The sequence below is a fragment of the Triticum urartu genome, chromosome 6A (genome assembly GCF_056163025.1).
Source record: "Triticum urartu cultivar PI428250 chromosome 6A, HENAU_Tu73, whole genome shotgun sequence".
In the NCBI taxonomy this organism is placed as follows: domain Eukaryota; kingdom Viridiplantae; phylum Streptophyta; class Magnoliopsida; order Poales; family Poaceae; genus Triticum; species Triticum urartu.
In genome coordinates this window covers 262,565,319-262,583,458 of record NC_141878.1, presented here as the reverse complement: position 1 = coordinate 262,583,458, position 18,140 = coordinate 262,565,319, and the positions used below count along the sequence as shown (strand labels likewise).

General features: G+C 49.4%; 1 pseudogene; it reads left to right on the top strand.

Annotated features, from left to right (window-relative positions):
• LOC147964938 (uncharacterized) overlaps nucleotides 1-17,049 on the top strand; it is a 37,975-nt pseudogene extending 20,926 nt beyond the window's left edge.
• Nucleotides 17,050-18,140: the final 1,091 nt, after the last annotated feature.

Genomic DNA, 18,140 nt, shown 5'->3' with positions numbered 1-18,140 from the left:
AGGAGCAGCTGGGGATGGGGAGACGCTAACTGGTGAAGAAGAAGATGGTGCCGGCCAAGAGCCAACAATGCCAGCGTCGTTTTAGAATTATCATCAAATTTGCTTTATGTTGTTTACTTATGCATCCTTAGTTTTCTTGTGATCATTTGCTTTTGCTAAACTTCGTTTGCTTGCCATGCAGAATCGCTTGTAATGATGAACTTTGATTATGTTAGATTGCTTTATATTCAACTTAGTTTGCTGATGATGAACTTGTCGTACAGAATGCTTGTGATAATTTTTTTCTGTTGTTTTCTTATGTATCATTAGATTCGAGCAGTGCGCAAAACGAAATAAGATGCAGTGTGCAAATAGGACGCATGCAGTGCAAATTGTGTACGAATGCAGTACAGACTCTGTCGAATGAAGTTTACACATACCCAACAAAGTAGTGCATGCCCCTAAATTTGAAAAAAGAATACATAAGAGCAAAAACACAAAAAGAAAAATGCGACCTGTATATGTAGTGCGGAAATATATGAACATGCAGTACAGAAACATAATCAATGTAGTACACGTATGATTTACTAAGCAGTGCACTCCCCTACATTGGAAAAAAATATTACATAAGAGCAAAAACACGAAAACAAAAATGAGAACTGTACATGTAGTACGGAATGCGTGCACATGCAGTACAGAACCTTGATCAATGCAGTGCACGGATGATTTACTAAAGCGGTGCACGCCCCGACACTGAAAAAATACATGACAAAAAATATTAAAAAAAATTGACCACCCAGGTGCAACCGGCCCCAGCCAGTCTCATAGTAGACCTACGCCCACAGCATGGGAGTCGTTCTGAGCCACGATGTATGGGGCCGGGCACACATGGGCCCACAGGTCAGAGAGCATAGAGCAGCGAGCCCCGTGCATAAGCGCCCAAATAAGTAACCAGAGGAGTTCGACACGGCTGCCTCGCCAGCGCTTATAAACAGGTCGGGCACGCCTTCCGTAGGCGAGGTGGGACTAAACATTAGGCCGCACACAATGCACCGGGAACCAGTCGTGCTCACAGGCCGACTTGGGCCCAATGCATCTTCACTCCCCAAACACAGGCCCAACACACAAAAGAGAGGCCACTGAAAATTAAAAAAAAATCCCACATACCATACACAAACACAGGCCCAACCACGTGTTCCGCAGTTCGTCATGATATGACAATGCAGTTCGCTATTTTCAAGTAAGCAGTCCTGTTGCTTCTAAAATGCATTCGCGTACACTGAAACAGAACCAATCCACCACCTAACACCAACCACAACATTTATTACTTTCGTTGCTCAATTGGTTGCATAAAAACATATCCATTCGTTCTCCAGACTAACACAACTCCTCCCCCATTCCTCTTTTTCTTCAAATCATAGATCTAGGGTTCATCCCATCCCCAGCTCTTCTCTGGAATTCCACTGAACCCGCCGTGGACTGTAAGTGCGGGTGTTTGGCAAGGATGGCGCCGGAAGCGGATACATGCGTGTACGCAGAAGGCCTAGAGCTCACCAACACCGAGTGGCGCAGCATGCTCGGGTGCCTAATGATCCCCAATAGGAGGTTTCGGGCACCACTTCTTCATCGCCTCACAACCACAAATCTGCAGGAAAGTTGGGTATGTTTTTCCCCTCACAATTTTGGACATAATCTAGCCTGCAAATCCACATCTGAATATATAGTTCAATCATTTTGTTCAGTAGTGTTAACAAAATACAAAACAGAATTTGTATTGTTGTTCACATTGGTCAGCTATTAAGACTAGATGCTTTCACCTAATTTTCTTCAGTACCACACCAGGTATCGACACTAGTTAGATCAGAACCCCAACACGCGAACAAAAAAGGTTCAGTAGATCAGCGTTGCAGTTCTCTTAATATGCTGGTGAAGTACACTGTAACTGACCTTGCAGTACAAGCATGATGCAGTATAATATATATCCTAGTAAAACTAGAGGTCAATTCCGTATACAAGTTTGTTCATACATTGCAACTACTTTAGAGAATAGTAGTCATATATATGTAAGTATTTAAGTCAACGTAAATAGATCATCCTAAGTATAAATAAAAACATTTGTTGTTTACTTATAAATTCTTTTTCCACCCATTCCAATATGCAGAAACTGCCATCCACAATAAAATTTCCTGCTCCGAGTTCAGGGAAGGTTACTTTGGAGACACAACACAAGAATGGGTATGCAGACATGCAAGCTGACTATCACATCGACTCTGAAGACTACATCAACATAACTACTGGTTGGAAAGATTTTGTCTCCCAGAATGGCTTTGAGGTCGGAGAAGTGGCCATGGTGTTTTTCTACAAAGAAGAAGACTCCCTCAAGTTTACAATATTTGCCTCTAGGCTGTTTAATATGAAGCAACCAATATTTCTAATGCTTTGCTTATGCTACATGCTTTTAAAATTATGGCCATCAGACACTTTGAACGATGCATATTTAAAGTATGCAACCTCAACTGCATCATTTTATCATCCTTTTTAGACAAGTTGCTCTTGGCAGTAATGCAGTTCTCTCAAACACATAGTGTGGTACTAATAAATAATAAAAGCAGTCCTCTGAACAGTAACAAGGAAATGCGAATGGTCGAAACTTTGCAGTTAACATATGATGTTAAAAAACAATTCTCATAGTATGCAGTTCAAAAAAATTCTTATAATAACTATTCAGCTAACACAAGCATATAATGGACCATCCATTCTAATAGCAGAATAGAACATCAACCACACTGCTAATGCAGTACGAAAGTGCATATTATGCAGTCCTCTAGAACACAGAATGCAGTTTAAGAAAAGAGAAATCTCATAAGCTGCCATAACCATTGTAATGCAGCTACAACGAAGTACACTACTAACGAAAATGCAGTGCACTACAACGTATGCGACAACTACAACAAATAAAATTTAAGCAGTAGAACTCCAGACATGTGGTGGACTAACAGAGGTGTCAATTTCACTCGCACTTCCCTAACTTGCCAAAAAATTGTCTAACCACTAAACTATCGAAAAATACCCCCGCAAAAAATTATATGGAAGACACGGCAACTGGACGAACAGCATCAGCTTTCATTTAAAAAATGCAATTCAAAAAATGACAATTATACCCGCAATAAAATGAATTCAAACCTATAACAACAGTAATTACAGTATTCAAACACGCACGGACACACAAAATCCGAAAAATCAACAAGAGCAGAGGAGCGGACGAAGCTCACTCGCCCGCACAATCAAATTAACAGGAATTGAAAACTAACTCCTAAAAATTAACAAATTATAGAGTGAATGGACCGATTAAAACAAATGCAATCAAAGAATTCCTACTAAAAAACAACATCCGAGCACAAAAAAATCGCATCTGACGCGAACACGAACGAACAGAGAAAGCTCGTCCGCCACATCCCTCGATTTGCAAGCACTCTAGTAGATTTTCCTGTAAATTAGAAAGAATATAGGTAAAATGAGATGCAGAGACAAAGTAAATCATCCTGCAACACCCGATTCCACACAGAAAACGTGGGCGGAACACCAGAAAATGAAGCAGTTCTCCCATGAAGCATTGCAGTTCCCAACGTAAGGACGATGCAATTCGCTTCTATTGAGCATGCAGTGCGGAAGTGTTGTCAGAATAACTATTCTGCTAATATTAGCAGAATAGACCGGATGTATACATATATCCACTAAGGGTTTTAGTCTGTTAACTTTTAAAGGATCGGCTAGAGATGGCCTTATGCCTTGTTTATTTTAGTTCTTCACAATGTGATGCTCTATATGTGCAACTATTTACCATGCAGTTCAATTTCATCAATAAGAGTTTCAACAATACCACTATGAATTACCATATTTGGTTGTTGTTAAGGATGTTGCAGTTAACATGCCTTTTCGTTTTTTTAACAATAACTAGTGTACTTTAGACCTGTACAATACCAGTTTGAATGACTATTTGCTTGTTTTTAAATGTTATGTCTGATGAAGTTAGCACACCTTTCCACTTCTTGTTTGGCTTAACTAGCGTGCTTAAACCTGCACACTGAAGCTATTGTTTGTAGATTATGTTTTCTACCATGGATATATTTGGTTGATGTTTAGCATGTTGTGCTTAACATGCCTTTATGTACTCATACAGGATAATATTGAGAACAGTGTTGTTTTCCATCAAGGTTAGTTTCATCGCATTGCTTATATGTACTCACTGTTCAGGATATCGGTAGCTGGTACCATATAGCCTGGGGCTGATAAGGGATTAATCGTCAAACTGTACATTTCACTGAATATATCTGTAACCCATTTACAATAGGTTAACTAAGGCCATATTTAATATATCCGAGGCTACATAGCAACATGCATTGCACTAAATGACTAAATATGCAATCCCAGGCTACATAGCAACAAGGGAGAGTGTTACCTTAATGTTCTGATGATGTCTAGATATACATGTAATAAAATATTATATAATGGGATGGAGGGAGTGTTGTACTACATCATTTTGCAATTGTTTTTTAGCTTCTAATATTAACTTGGTGCTTTAGGTACATATGTCATTGCCAAAGATCCACACTTCGACCCTTTCTGCGTATGGGGAAATGAGATATCCATGAACCAGCATCAAGTGAGGAAACTGATAAAGATTGTTATTAAAATGGGTCAAAAGATGTTAATCGAACTATTTGTTTACACTTTATGCAAGACAATAGTGAACTGCGGGATGGTAAGTAAGAACTTTGTAGCCTTCTTTTACTGCCCGTAATGAGTTGTGTTAGATGACAATGTCTGAATCTTTTTTCCTTTGCAGTGGATCCTGAAGCGGTTTACACAAGATTACCTCTCAAAGTACATGATTGGCGGTCGGCCATCACTAGGGGTTGGACTAGAGTCATGCGTACCTTCTGCAACCAGGAGAGCACAATAGGGACATTCCGCTTCACCTTGTTCAGCAACCAGAATGTCTGTCACCTCTTTCTTTACCATCTGTAATAGTACAAGTATAGAACCATCGTTCATCATTCTTTATTTGGTGCTTATGTAATTCTTGAACATATGTACCTGTGAATTGAATAATGCATTGGTTGTTTGAACCTGATGGTTCATCATACTTTCAAGTTCAAATTAGGTAAAATTTTAAATAGCAGCAATTAAATTAGGGTGAAATTACGGTGTGCAGGTCATTACGGCACACACGGTCTATAAAGCACAACATGTGCGATATACATCATAATCTGACACGGTTCACGGAGAGGAAACGTGTGTAACAATGCATATAGTTGTCGTTTGAAAAGCGTGTGTGATGTCAGACACTATCACAAACGATGTGGGAAAATTAAATGTGTGTGATTATCTACCTATCATACATGATCTACAAACATGAACTGTTCCTGATGTGTCAGGCATCGTAAACATAGAGCCAGTTTGGTACTGCCTGGAAAACTCCCGTGCCTGGAATGTACCTAGTTTTAGGTAAAACCACAAAACTCCGACTGCGATGGCAATGCGAGCACAAACGAGTAGCAAGGATGGAACGTTTGGGATATTCGAGATATCAGAAATGGTTATATAGGGACAACTGTATGCATCAAGGCTCCCTATCCCTGATGGTTTCTAGGTTTTGTGGGAAGGACTCCCCTATTGCATTCACTCACTAGGCAATGGTTCAGAACATCGTCGCGAAAGGGGTTAAAAACCGTTTGTATAGCACCTCGATGTACCAGTGACAAGTTGAGGTCAAGATAGACAGACAAGTCTTAAACAACATCAAGGTAGAGACTCTCAAGAGTAGAGGTAGCGAAATAGCACCCTTGTAATTGAGATCATCATAATAAATATCAATCAAGCAGGATGTAGGCTTTTACCTTCACCGCGAGGGGCCGAACCTAGGTAAAACTCGCATCTCTCGATTCCGACCAACCCCATTCAAGCAATCACCTAGCAGCGATGGCCTCACGACTAAGTTCTCTCGTGAGGACATCCGCCGTGACAAAACCAAGACAGATGGGGAAGTGTTCGGATCCAAGCTTGAAGCCAGATCCAATGAGTGATCTGCATCGTGGTCCTGATCTAAGATCGGCGTATCGGTGTCGGCGGATTCCTTAGGCTGGTCAGACACCCAGCCTGCAAACGCAAGTTTGCCACGGGCATCCGCATCGTACTCCATGTTTCCAAACCTGATGGTCTGGTTTGAAGAGAAGTTCCTGATCTGGCCGATATGGCCAGAAGCATCGGCGTAGAGCATGACGCTGCCGAAGATAAAGAGTTGACAGAGGAAGAAGGTATTACCACAGCCAATGTTCTTGTTGATTCGAAGATGAGCCAGCGAGCTATCCTGACCACACAACGGGACCTGCATGGGCCACCAATGTCGGGGTTGAATCCGGCAGATCTCGGGAAGGGGGTCCCGAGCTGGTGATCTTAGCTAGATGCTAATAGGACGACCAAGAGACACGATGTTTACCCAGGTTCGGGCTCTCTCAAAGAGGTTGTTGGAAATATACCCTAGAGGCAATAATAAAGTGGTTATTATTATATTTCCTTGTGCATGATAATCGTTTATTTCCATGCTATAATTGTATTGACCGGAAACTCAAATACATGTGTGGATACATAGACAACAACATGTCCCTAGTGAGCCTCTACTGGACTAGCTCGTTGATCAAAGATGGATGTGGTTTCCTAGCCATAGACATGAGTAGTCATTTGATAACGGGATCACATCATTGGGAGAATTATGTGATGGACAAGACCCAAACTATAAAGTCGCATATGATCGTATAAAGTTTATTGCTATCATTTTCTGCATGTCAAGTATATGTTCCTATGACCATGAGATCATGCAACTCACTAACACCAGAGGAGTGCCTTGTGTGTACCAAACATCACAATGTAACTGGGTGACTGTAGAGGTGCTCTTGAGGTATCTCTGAGGGTGTCTGTTGAGTTGGCATGGATCAAGACTGGGATTTGTCACTCCGTATGACGAAGAGGTATCTCAGGGCCCTCTCGATAATACAACATCACGATGAGCTTGCAAGAAATGTGACTAATGGGTTAGCCACGGGATCTTGTATTATAGAACGAGTAGAGAGACTTGCCGATAACGAGATTGAACTAGGTATGGTGATAGCGACGATCGAATCTCAGGCAAGTGACATACCGATAGACAAAGGGAACTGCATACGGGATTGTCGGAATCCTTGACATTGAGGTTCGACCGATAAAGATCTTCATAGAACATGTAGGAACCAATACGGATATACAGGTCCCTCCATTGGTTATTGACCGTAGAGGTGTCTTGGTCATGTCTGCATTGTTCTCGAACCCGCAGGGTCTACACACTTAACGTTTGGTGACGATATAAGTATAGTTGAGTTGTTATGGTGGTAACCGAAGGTTATTCGGAGTCGCGAATGAGATCCCGAACGTGATGAGGAACTCAGGAGTGGTCCGGAGGTGAAGATTGATATATAGGATGAAGGGCATAGTAGTCTGGAAGTGTTCCGGGAGTATCGGGTTATGACCAGGAGGACCAAAAGGGGTTTCGGGGGGCCCCGGCAAGTCTTGGGGGTTCTCATGGGCCAAGGGGAGGGGGCACACCAGCCCACTAAGGGGTTGTGCGCCCCCCTCACCCCATCCCATGACCATGAGGGAGGTGGTGCGCCCCCTAGGGCTGCATCCCCTTGCTTGGGGGCAAGCCACCTAGGGGGGCCACCCAAACCCTGGCCGCCGGCCCCCTGGGGGAAACCCTAGGGGCGCCCCCTCCTCCCTTCCCCCTATATATAGAGGGGTAGAGGGAGGGCAGTCGTCCCCATCAATGCCACAGCAGTGCCCTCCCTCTCCCTCGTAGTGCCTAGCAAAGCTCTGCTGAGATTCCACCAGCACCACCGCTACCACGCCATTGTGCTGCCAGAGGACTCGAGATACTACTTCATGATCGCTCGCTGGATCAAGGAGGTGTGTTGAACACGGAGGTGTCGTCCGTTCGGCACTTGGATCAGGAGTTCGCGGGACGGATCGTGATTGGATCACGAAGACGTTCGACTACATCAACTACATTTCTTAACGCTTCCTCTTAGCGATCTACAAGGGTATGTAGATGCAATCTATCCTCTCGTAGATATTCATATCCTAGATTGATCTTGGTGAGCGTAGGAAATTGTTTGTTTCCCGTGCAACATTCCCCAACAGTGGTATCATGAGCTAGATCTTGTGTAGAACACAAAGGTGTCTGCGGGCGTTGATATTCAAATTGCTTGCTTCCTTGGTCTTTTCTTGATCCAGCGGTATTGTGGGATGAAACGGTCTGAACCAACTTTACATGTCCACGTACATAAGATCGGTTCCATCGACTGACATGCAACCCGTTGCATAAAGATGGCTGGCGGGTGTCTGTCTCTCCCACCTTAGTTGAATCGGATTCGACAAAGGCGGTCCTTCTAGAAGGTTAAATAGAAACTTGCATATAACCATTGTGGCTTTGTGTAGGTAAGAATCGTTCTTGCTAGATACCCATAGCAGCCACGTAAAACATGCAACAACAATTAGAGGATGTCTAACTTGTTTTTGCAGGGTATGTTGTGATATGATATGGCCAAAGACATGATGAGATATATTTGATGTATGAGATGATCAAGTTTTGTATAGTTAATCACGACTTGCATGTCGATGAATACGGCAACCGGCAGAAGCCATAGGGTTGTCTTAATTATTGTATGACATGCGCGTCAATCATTAAGCACTATGTAATGTTTTACTTTATCGCTAAATGGTAGCAATAGCTGTAGAAGCATGGTTGGCATGACAACCCTGATGGCGACACGATGATGGAGATTATGGTGTTATGCTGGTGATGATGGAGATCATGCTGGTGCTTTCGAGATGGAGATTAAAAGCGCAATATGATGGCCATATCATGTCACTTATTATTTGCATGTCATGTTAATCCTTTTATGCATCTTATTTTGCTTAGGATGGCGGTAGCATTATAAGTTGATCTGTCACTAAAATTTCAAGATAAAATTGTGTTCTCCCCAAGTGTGCACCATTGCGAAAGTTCATCATTTCGAAGCACCACGTGATGATCAGGTGTGATAGACTCTACGTTCGCATACAATGGGTGCAAGCCAGTTTTGCGCATGTGGAACACTTGGGTTAAACTTGATGAGCCTAGCATGTACAAACATGGCCTCGGAGCACAAGAGACCGAAAGGTCGAACATGTGTCACGTAGTAGATATGATCAATATAGAGATGTTCACCATTGAAACCGCCTCATCTCATGTGATGATCGGACTTGGGTTGGTGAATTTGGATAATGCTACACTCGGACAACCGGTGGGATGTTGATTTGAGTGGGAGTTCTTAGATAATATGATTAATTGAACTCATTTATCATGAACAATAGTCTAAACTATCTTTGCAAATTATGTTTAGATCAATGGCTCGTGCGGTAGCTCCCCTGAATTTCAATGTGTTCCTAGAGAAAGTTAAGCTGAAAGATGATGGAAGCAACTTTGTAGACTGGGCCCGTAATCTGAGGATTATCCTCACGGCTGCCCAAAAGTCTTATGCCCTTGATGCACCGCTTGGTGCGCCACCCCCTCCAGCGAATGTGGACATTGTGAACACCTGGCAGTCGCGTGTTGATGACTACTCAATAGTTCAGTGTGCCATGTTGTATGGCTTAGAACCGGGACTTTAAAGGCATTTTGAATGTCATGGAGCATATGAGATGTTCCAAGAGTTCAAGTTTATCTTTGAGAAGAATGCCCGGATCAAGAGGTATGAGACCTTCTATGCCTACAAGATGGAGGAGAACGGGTCTGCCAGTGAGCACATACTCAGAATGTCTGGGTACTAAAACCGTCTGGCTAAGTTGGGAGTTGAGCTCCCGCCACAGGCTGTCACTGACACAGTTCTTCAATCTCTACCACCTAGCTACAAGAGCTTTGTGTTGAACTATAACATGCAAGGGATGAACAAGTCAGTCTCTGAGCTATTCACGATGCTGAAAGTCACTGAGTCAGACATCCAGAAGGAGCATCAAGTGTTAATGGCGAACAAAACCACTAGTTTCAATAAAGGAAATAGAAAGAAAGGAAAATTCAAGAAAGGTGGCAAGGCAGTTGCTCCTCCCGTGAAGAAACCCAAGGTTGGACCCAAGCCGGAGACTAAGTACTTCTATTGCAAGGGAACTAGCCACTGGAAGCAGAACTCCCCCAAGTATCTGGCCGACAAGAAGGGGGACAACGTCAACAAAGGTATATATGATATACATGTTATTGATGTGTACCTTACCAACTCTCGTTGTAGTGCCTGGGTATTTGATACCGGTTCGGTTGCTCAAATTTGCAACTCAAAGCAGGAACTACGGAATAGATAGAGGTTGGCGAAGGACGAAGTGACGATGCGCGTGGGAAATGGTTCCAAGGTTGATGTGATCGTCGTTGGCAATCTCGCACTTCGATTACCATCAGGATTAGTGATGAACCTGAAATTTAGAGCATGCGTTGACCATGAACATTATATCTGGATCTTGTTTAATGTGAGACGGTTACTCATTTAAATCAGAGAATAATGGTTGTTCTATTTATATGGGTAATATCTTTTATGGTCATGCACCCATTGTGAGGGGCTTATTCTTATTAAATCTCGATAGTGATGATACACATGTTCATAACATTGATGCCAAAAGATGTAGAGTTGATAATGATAGTACCACTTTCATGTGGCACTGCCGCTTAGGTCATATTGGTGTAAAGCACATGAAGAAACTCCATGCTGATGGACTTTTGGAGTCACTTGATTTTGAATCACTTGACACATGCGAACCATGCCTCATGGGCAAGATGAGTAAGACCCCATTTTTCGGAACAATGGAACACGCAAGTGACTTGTTGGAAATCATACATAATGATGTGTGCGGTTCGACGAGCATTGACGCACGTGGTGGATATTGTTACTTTATCACCTTCACCGGTGATTTGAGTAGATGTGGGTATATTTACTTAATGAAGCACAAGTCTGAGACGTTTGAAAAGTTCAAGCAATTTCATAGTGAAGTTGAGAATCATCGTAACAAGATGATCAAATTCCTACGATCTGATCGAGGGGGAGAGTATCTGAGTTGTGAGTTTGGCAATCACTTAAAACAATGTGGAATTGTTTCACAGTTGACACCACCTGGAACACCACAGCGTAATGGTGTGCCCGAACATCGTAATCGTACCTTACTGGATATGGTGCGTTCTATGATGTCTCTTGCCGACCCGCCATTATCATTCTGGGTTATGCGTTAGAGACAGCTACATTCACTTTAAATAGGGCACCATCTAAGTCTGTGGAGACGACACCGTATGGACTGTGGTTTGGCAAGAAACCTAAGTTGTCGTTTCTTAAGGTTTGAGGCTGCGATGCTTATGTCAAAAGGCTTGAGCTGAAAAAGCTCAAACTCAAAGCGGACAAATGCGTCTTCATAGGATACCCAAAAGAGACAGTTGGGTAAACCTCCTACCGCAGATCTGAAGGCAAAGTGTTTGTCACAAAGACCGGGTCCTTTCTTGAGAAAGAATTTGATGCGGAGCATCCCACGATCATCCCCATGGACGCACCTACACCTCCAACGACACCACTTGGACCAATGACAAGAGCCCGAGCCAAGGCTATCAAAGATAAGGTGAACTCACTCCTCTCCAAACTCCCACTTCCTATGCATGAGACATGGCTACTACCTAAGTCTCAGACGTTGTGCATGATTAGGTATCAAAAGGATCCTCCCGAAGATGCACGTGAAGATGTACAAGACCCCAAGTTCACGGATGAAGAAGACCAACGGAAGGAGTCAAGGACACCTCCCAGGCCCCGGACATCCAGCCATGACCTCGGACGTCTGGCCCATAGAGCTTCACCCACCACAGCCGCTCAGCCACCAGGAGACTACAGGGCCCGGACATCCGGCCCTTCCCAAGCCCCCGGAAATCCGGCTGCCAGCCCGGATATCCGGACAGCCTCGAACCCGAGAGCAACATGGCTAGCTTCACCAGCCCGGATATCCGGCCTCCACAGCCCGGACATTCGACCCTCCGCGAACGCCCGGACATCTGGCCCGACGCTCGGACGTCCGGCCTCCCCTGTCTACGCACAGTGTAAGGGCCCGAGGCCCGGGTACCCCTTCGCCCACCTAGACAATATATACTCCTCCTCGTCCTTCTTTCTAGGGTTAGCAAAGGATTAGCTCATATTTCGTGTGAGAGCTTTGCTCATCCACTTGGTTACCTTCTCCTCGGAGATTCGAGCCTCCACCGGAGAAGATCCCCCAAGAAGATTCAAGACCCCTTTTTAGGGAAGAACTCAAGACATCCTTTGGGGAAGAACTGGCTACCGTGTACCGTCCGTTGTTGACTTTGGATCTTGTATCTCCTATCGTGTTTCGAGGATCTAGCACTTGTGTAATCATTCTTGTTGGTTTGAGTGTCTCTCTTGTGTTTTCCCCGTGTTTACCCTCGTTTCTGATGCGGAGCATCCCATGGTCATCTCCATGTACACCTTCATAGCACATCAAGCCCCAAGTGGACCTACCGGACTTAAGGTGAACCCGCTCTATCGGATTTCGGGTTCCGGCAGACCCTTGAGGTTCGAACACTGGGGTGCGCATGGAGATTTCGCCTTCTACCTACCTGCACCCCTCCGCCTCGCTGAGATCTAAGCTATGGAAAGAACAGTACAAGAGACACAGGGTTTATACTGGTTCGGGCCACCGTTGTGGTGTAATACCCTACTCCAGTGTGTGGTGTGGTGGATTGCCTCTTGGGCTGATGATGATGAGCAATACAAGGAAGAACAGCCTCGCGAGGATCTGCTCTTGGCTGTGGGGATGAACTGCTAGGAGGAGTTCAGTCACCCTTCTCTCTCTCTTCTCGATTCTCTCTCTGATTTCCGATCCTCTCTCTGATTTTCCCCCCTTTCACCCTGTGGGTGGCTAGTCCTATTTATAGGCAAGGGCCCTGGGCCTCTTCCCAAATATTGAGCGGGAAGGGCGCCAAAAATTGGCCATTTTGAAGGGGAACATCTGGTACACTTATCCTGACTAAAGTTGGTCCTCGCCTGCCAAAGGCTCTGGTGGTGACGCTGGCTTGGGCTCCACAATGACGTCCTTCCTGTCGTTGGACTGGTCTTGCTCTCGTTGCACCGAAACGGGTGCCTTTGCTTGATGCTCTCTCCTGCGCTTGCAACCTTTGCACCAAAGAGGAAAGGAGGACACTGCGCGGGCTGGCGCCCACCTGGCGCCCTTGGTCGTCATGGCTTGCATCACGGGCACCTCGTGAGGTACCCCGCCTTGATCTCTCCGCCTCCTCGCGAGCCAGCCTGATGTGGCTGTGCCTGAGGAAGCTCTGTGCCGTCCGCCCCGCGAGGCTTGGCCCCTCGCAAGGGACTTGGGGTTGTGTCGATGAAGACGGGCCGTGATGGGCCCCCCTTCGAGCCACGCCGCAGGCCGCAGGCAGGCAAGTCTGGGGACCCCCGTTCCTAGAACGCCGATAGTAGCCCCCGGGGCCCAAGGCGCGCCCGGACTTGGCCGTGCAGGGAGGCGAAAGGACAAGGGCGAAGCACCGCGGGCCCTAACAGCCTGCGGCCTTGGGCGCCGCGTGGCGGTTGATTGGGCGTGGGCGGCACTATTCCCCCACGCCTCCTTATTCTGTGCCTTGCTAGGCGGACTCGTAGTCGTACACAGCCGCTCCCCTTTCTGTTGCTCGAGCGCCCTCTGTCCTTCCTCCGCTCGAACTCCAGCTTCCGTCTTCAACCCAATCTCGAACCTTCCCCCCCCCCTTCCTATCGCCATGGCTCCGACGAAGAAGGGAAGAGGGAAGAAACTCGTGCCTCCGCCTTGCTCGCCGCCGTTGGCGGCCCCCGCCGAGGGCTTGGGCAAGGTCAGCTTGGCTCTGGCTACTATCTTCAACGAATGCGGGAGGACAACGGCCTGGCCCGCGTCCCACTTCTCCATCGACGGGATAGCCACCGAGGTCCCGTATTTTGCCGACGCCCTATGGGCGGGTCTGGTTCCCCCCTTTTCTGATTTCTTCAATGTCGTGCTTTCCCACTATCAGATCCACATGGTGCATCTGGGTCCTGAATCCATCACCCTCCTTTCGGTCTTTGCCTTTGTTTACGAGGCAATGATGGGCATCCTTCCTTCGGTTGCCTTGCTGCGCCACTTCTTCTCTCTGCGCCTTGTCGACCCTACCCAATGCTGGGCGTGCGTGAGCTTCATTGCCGTGTCTGAGACAGCGGCCTTAGGGATTGACTTCAGGCTCCCTCTGCCCGTGGCTGGGTTCCGCGAGCGGTGGCTGTATGTGGATGCAGGGGTACCCAGCCCCCTGCTATCGGAGCCAACTTCGCCTGCTGTCCCCAATTCGGGCTGGGGCCAGGAGACGCTTGAGAGCCCCCGGCTCGTCTTCGTCAGGCACCGCTTCGCGTTCTTGAGGCCGCTTGGCGTGACAGCGCCCAAGGTGGTGAAGGAGTTCCTGCTTCGCCGCATTGCTCCTCTCCAACGCCACTCCCATCGGATGTGGGCCTTCAGCGGGCGTGATGATCGTATGAGGCTCCAGGAAGAGGACCTGACGCCTGAAGTGCTGAGGACAGTGCTCTTGATCTTGACTGGAGACCCCAACCCTGGCAGCATCCAGCAGGGAGGGGCCTTGCTGTACCTCTGCCAGAACAGGGGCGATTTTGTGAACCAGATGCCTATCTTTGATGAGTGGGGGTCGCGCCCCGCCGGCCTCCAGGGGCCTCGCGAGAACCCAGTGATGGTGACTGCCCTTCCAGTCGACCAAGGCGGCTCTTCCTCAAGTGGCGGAGCAGGGAGGCATGAGGCGCCAGAGGCCGAGGGGGCTCCCGGCGGGGTGACAGCACCGGGCGATGCTCATGAGGGAGCAGCTCTTGGGGCCCGTGCCGCTGAGGCTGAGGGTGGCAAGCAGCTGCCCTCAGTGCCTGCGACTGAGGCCCCTGAGGCTCCAGCCGCTTCTCTTGGCGAGGCGATCGGCTGCGCGCATCAGGCAGGCGCCCCTGACGCGGATCGCCTTGACGCTCCATCTTCGTCGCAGGTTGATCCCTGCGCTCAACTCTTGGGCCGCTTCCGCGTGGACTTTGAGGCCCTCCGGAAGAGAAGGAAGGCCCTGGGAGACGATTACCCTTGTCGCCTGCTGAAGCGTAGGAAGTACTTCGCCACTGATGAGTAAGCCTTCTCCTTTCCTAGCTCCCGATCCTTCTGTTGCTTTTACTGATCCTTGCTCTGCAGGCCCCTTCCAGCTGAGCTCGCGGAGACGGTTGAGGTGTCGTCCCCCTTGGCTCCGCCCCCTCCATCGTTCTCAAGCGCTCCGAGCAGCAGAGCCCTTGTGGTGAGGGCGATCGGAGAGGCGAACCATCTCGAGGCGCATCGTGGCCCTGCGCACCTCGCGACCGTCCTTCGCAGGCCTTCTCGTGGCATAGCCAGCCCGCCGTGGGCTTCTCGCCGGATTGTGGACTGCGATTGGCTGAGGCGCTCCCTGCGCTCTTCATCTAGGGACGGGCTGGCTCCAGGCCGGGCTTCTGGCGTGACGTGCCCGGCCGTCGCGAGGGTGCCAGCCCCCAGCCCCCTGCCCGGAGGGGGAGTGCTGATTCGTGGCCCCGGCGCTTGCTCGGGGCAGATGATGGTGTGGAAGACGTGCTTGAGCGCGCCAGGGAGCGTCGCGCTCTTCGCCAAGGATTCCTTCGAAGGGCGGCTGACCCGGTGAGCCTGCTTGGTGAGGAGCTTGCTGATGAAGACGCGCGCCTTGAGGCCGAGGGCCTGCGCCTGGCTGCAGAGAGGCGCGAGCTGGAGGGCGCCATCGCCCTTGCGCGCTGTCAGCGTGATCTTGACAACGCAGAGGCCAAGGCGTTGCTGGTGGCCTCTCGGGAGGCCCGATCTCGGGCCGCTGAGGAGGCCCGGGAAGCCGACCGGTGGCAAGAGGCGGTAGAGGAGCGGGCTCGGGAGCTCCTGGCCTAGTGCCACTCACTGGAGGAGCAAGTGGAGTTGCGCGAGGCAGCCCTCGCGTCGATGAAGGTGGCCTCTGGCAACCCAGCAGAGCTCCAGAAGCGCGAGGAGGCGCTGACACTGGAAGCCGCCGAACGTACCCGTGAGTACGAGCGCCTGGAGACGAGGGAGCGCTTGGTGACGCAGGCAGAGGATGATGTCGCTGCACGGGAAGCCTGTGTCCTGGAGGAGGTCGGACGTCGGGTGGCGATGGCGCGCTTGAGCCTCGAGCACGAGTTCGAGGAGAGGCTGGAGTTGATCCGGGCCGAGGCTGAAGGTAGGACTGCTGCCTTGAGGGCCAAGCTGGAGGAAGCGACGCGGCGGGCCGATGCTTTTCGGGCCGCCCTTGAGGTAGCGCAAGGGGAGTCAACCACCTCCCAAGCCGAGGTGCTCCTTCTTCGCTAGTGGGTGGAGGAGGCCGAGGTCGTCGCGCACCAGAATGCGGATGAGATACGTCAGCGGCGGATCCTGGAGCATGAGCACGGCCCCATGCTCACCACGCTCCAGGAAAGAGCCAACACAGCCTTGGGCAACCTCTGCGAGGCGACTGTTGGCGAGCCGCACGCAGTCAACTACGCCGGCAACCTTCAGTTCTTCACCGACGTGGTGACGCAGCTGGAGGCGCGGTCGGTCAGGGCCGACAGGTTGGTGGAGGAGAAGAGCCGCGCCCTGCTCGGGTGCGCCTTTTCTCGCGTCTTCAGCCATCTCCGGAACATGGATCCCCACTTCGACTTCGACGCCACCATCGCCCCAGTCCCCCAGGCCGTCCGAGACGACCTGGCGCACTGGGTGGAAGACAATGTGGGTGCTCTTGTCAGGGCCTTCGCTTCAGACAATGACGGCATGATCGTGGCTGCTGACGAGGGCGGTGTGGTGAACAGCCTTGACGCTGCTGGCGGCGACACAGACAGTGATGGCAAGTTCAGCGATGCCAGCAATGGTTCGGGTGGTGCTCCTGAGGACGCATTGGGGGATTTATCCGACTGATCATGCATCGTTCCTGTTCCCTTACCCTGCATGAATAGAACTCAGGTTTTGGCCTGATGGCTGTGAGAGCATTTTGGAGGGGGGCCCCTCATGTAAAACTTGTGTTCATCGTATTAGTAGACGTTACATTGCCCATGCACCCGCGCCAAGTGGTTGGCTTACGCGACGCACTGGTAGGCTAGTTTACCTTTGTCCCGTGTGGGCCCTGAGGTAGCCTGTGGGAGGCTGTGGTGTCCCGAGTGCTCCCTGATCGAATCCGTAGGATCTACAGTAAAAAACCCTCCTGAGAGGACGCAGCAGCGGCAGTCTGGGCTGCGCGCAAGCTAGGCCTGACCCGGCTCGTGAGGGGCTCACGAGGGGAGGCAGCTGAGGCGAAGTGGTAACCAAAACGCGAGAAATTGCTCGAACGAGACTAAGCACGCCTTCCCCGAACACACGCAAATCTCAAATTCGAATCCAACTTAAATCCAGCGGGGGAAAGCAACAACCAAAGGGAAAAGCAACGAAAGCAGACAAAAGGCCGTGTCCGGCACCTAATCTAGTCTTGGACGTCTTCTCACCAGCACGGAGCTAAGTGCTTCGATGGGCGTGGGAGGGAGCCCCAGGGCCTGAGGCCGGCACCCCTGAGACTCCGGGGCGTGTACAGCCCCACTCATTATTACGTGAGAGTGTCACGGGGCGGCGAGCTTCACAGGCACTGGGCCTTCTTCACAGGAACCGGCCTTGCTTCATATCGCCAGACAAGGGCCCCGCCTTGCGCCACACTCTAGTGCCATCCACGATGACCGGAAACCAGGACGTCGCCGATGGGGTAGAGCGGTTGCCAGCGGTTCCCCCGACGACCATGGGTCCTCCGCCAGGGGCAGGCCCTGAGGCACCTCCCCAGCAGAGGGCCTACCTCTTGAGAACACCTTGCTCCGAACGCCGCGGTGGTGACGTCGGATCTTGGCCCCTCTCCTACAGCCCCCTGCGCCCTCCTCCCGAGGGGTAGGAGACTGTGGAGCGGGGCTGCTGCTCGCTGTGGTGACCTGCACCTCCTGCGATCCATGATTAGCGTATGCTTGCTCTTGAGGAATTAGCGGTACCCGATA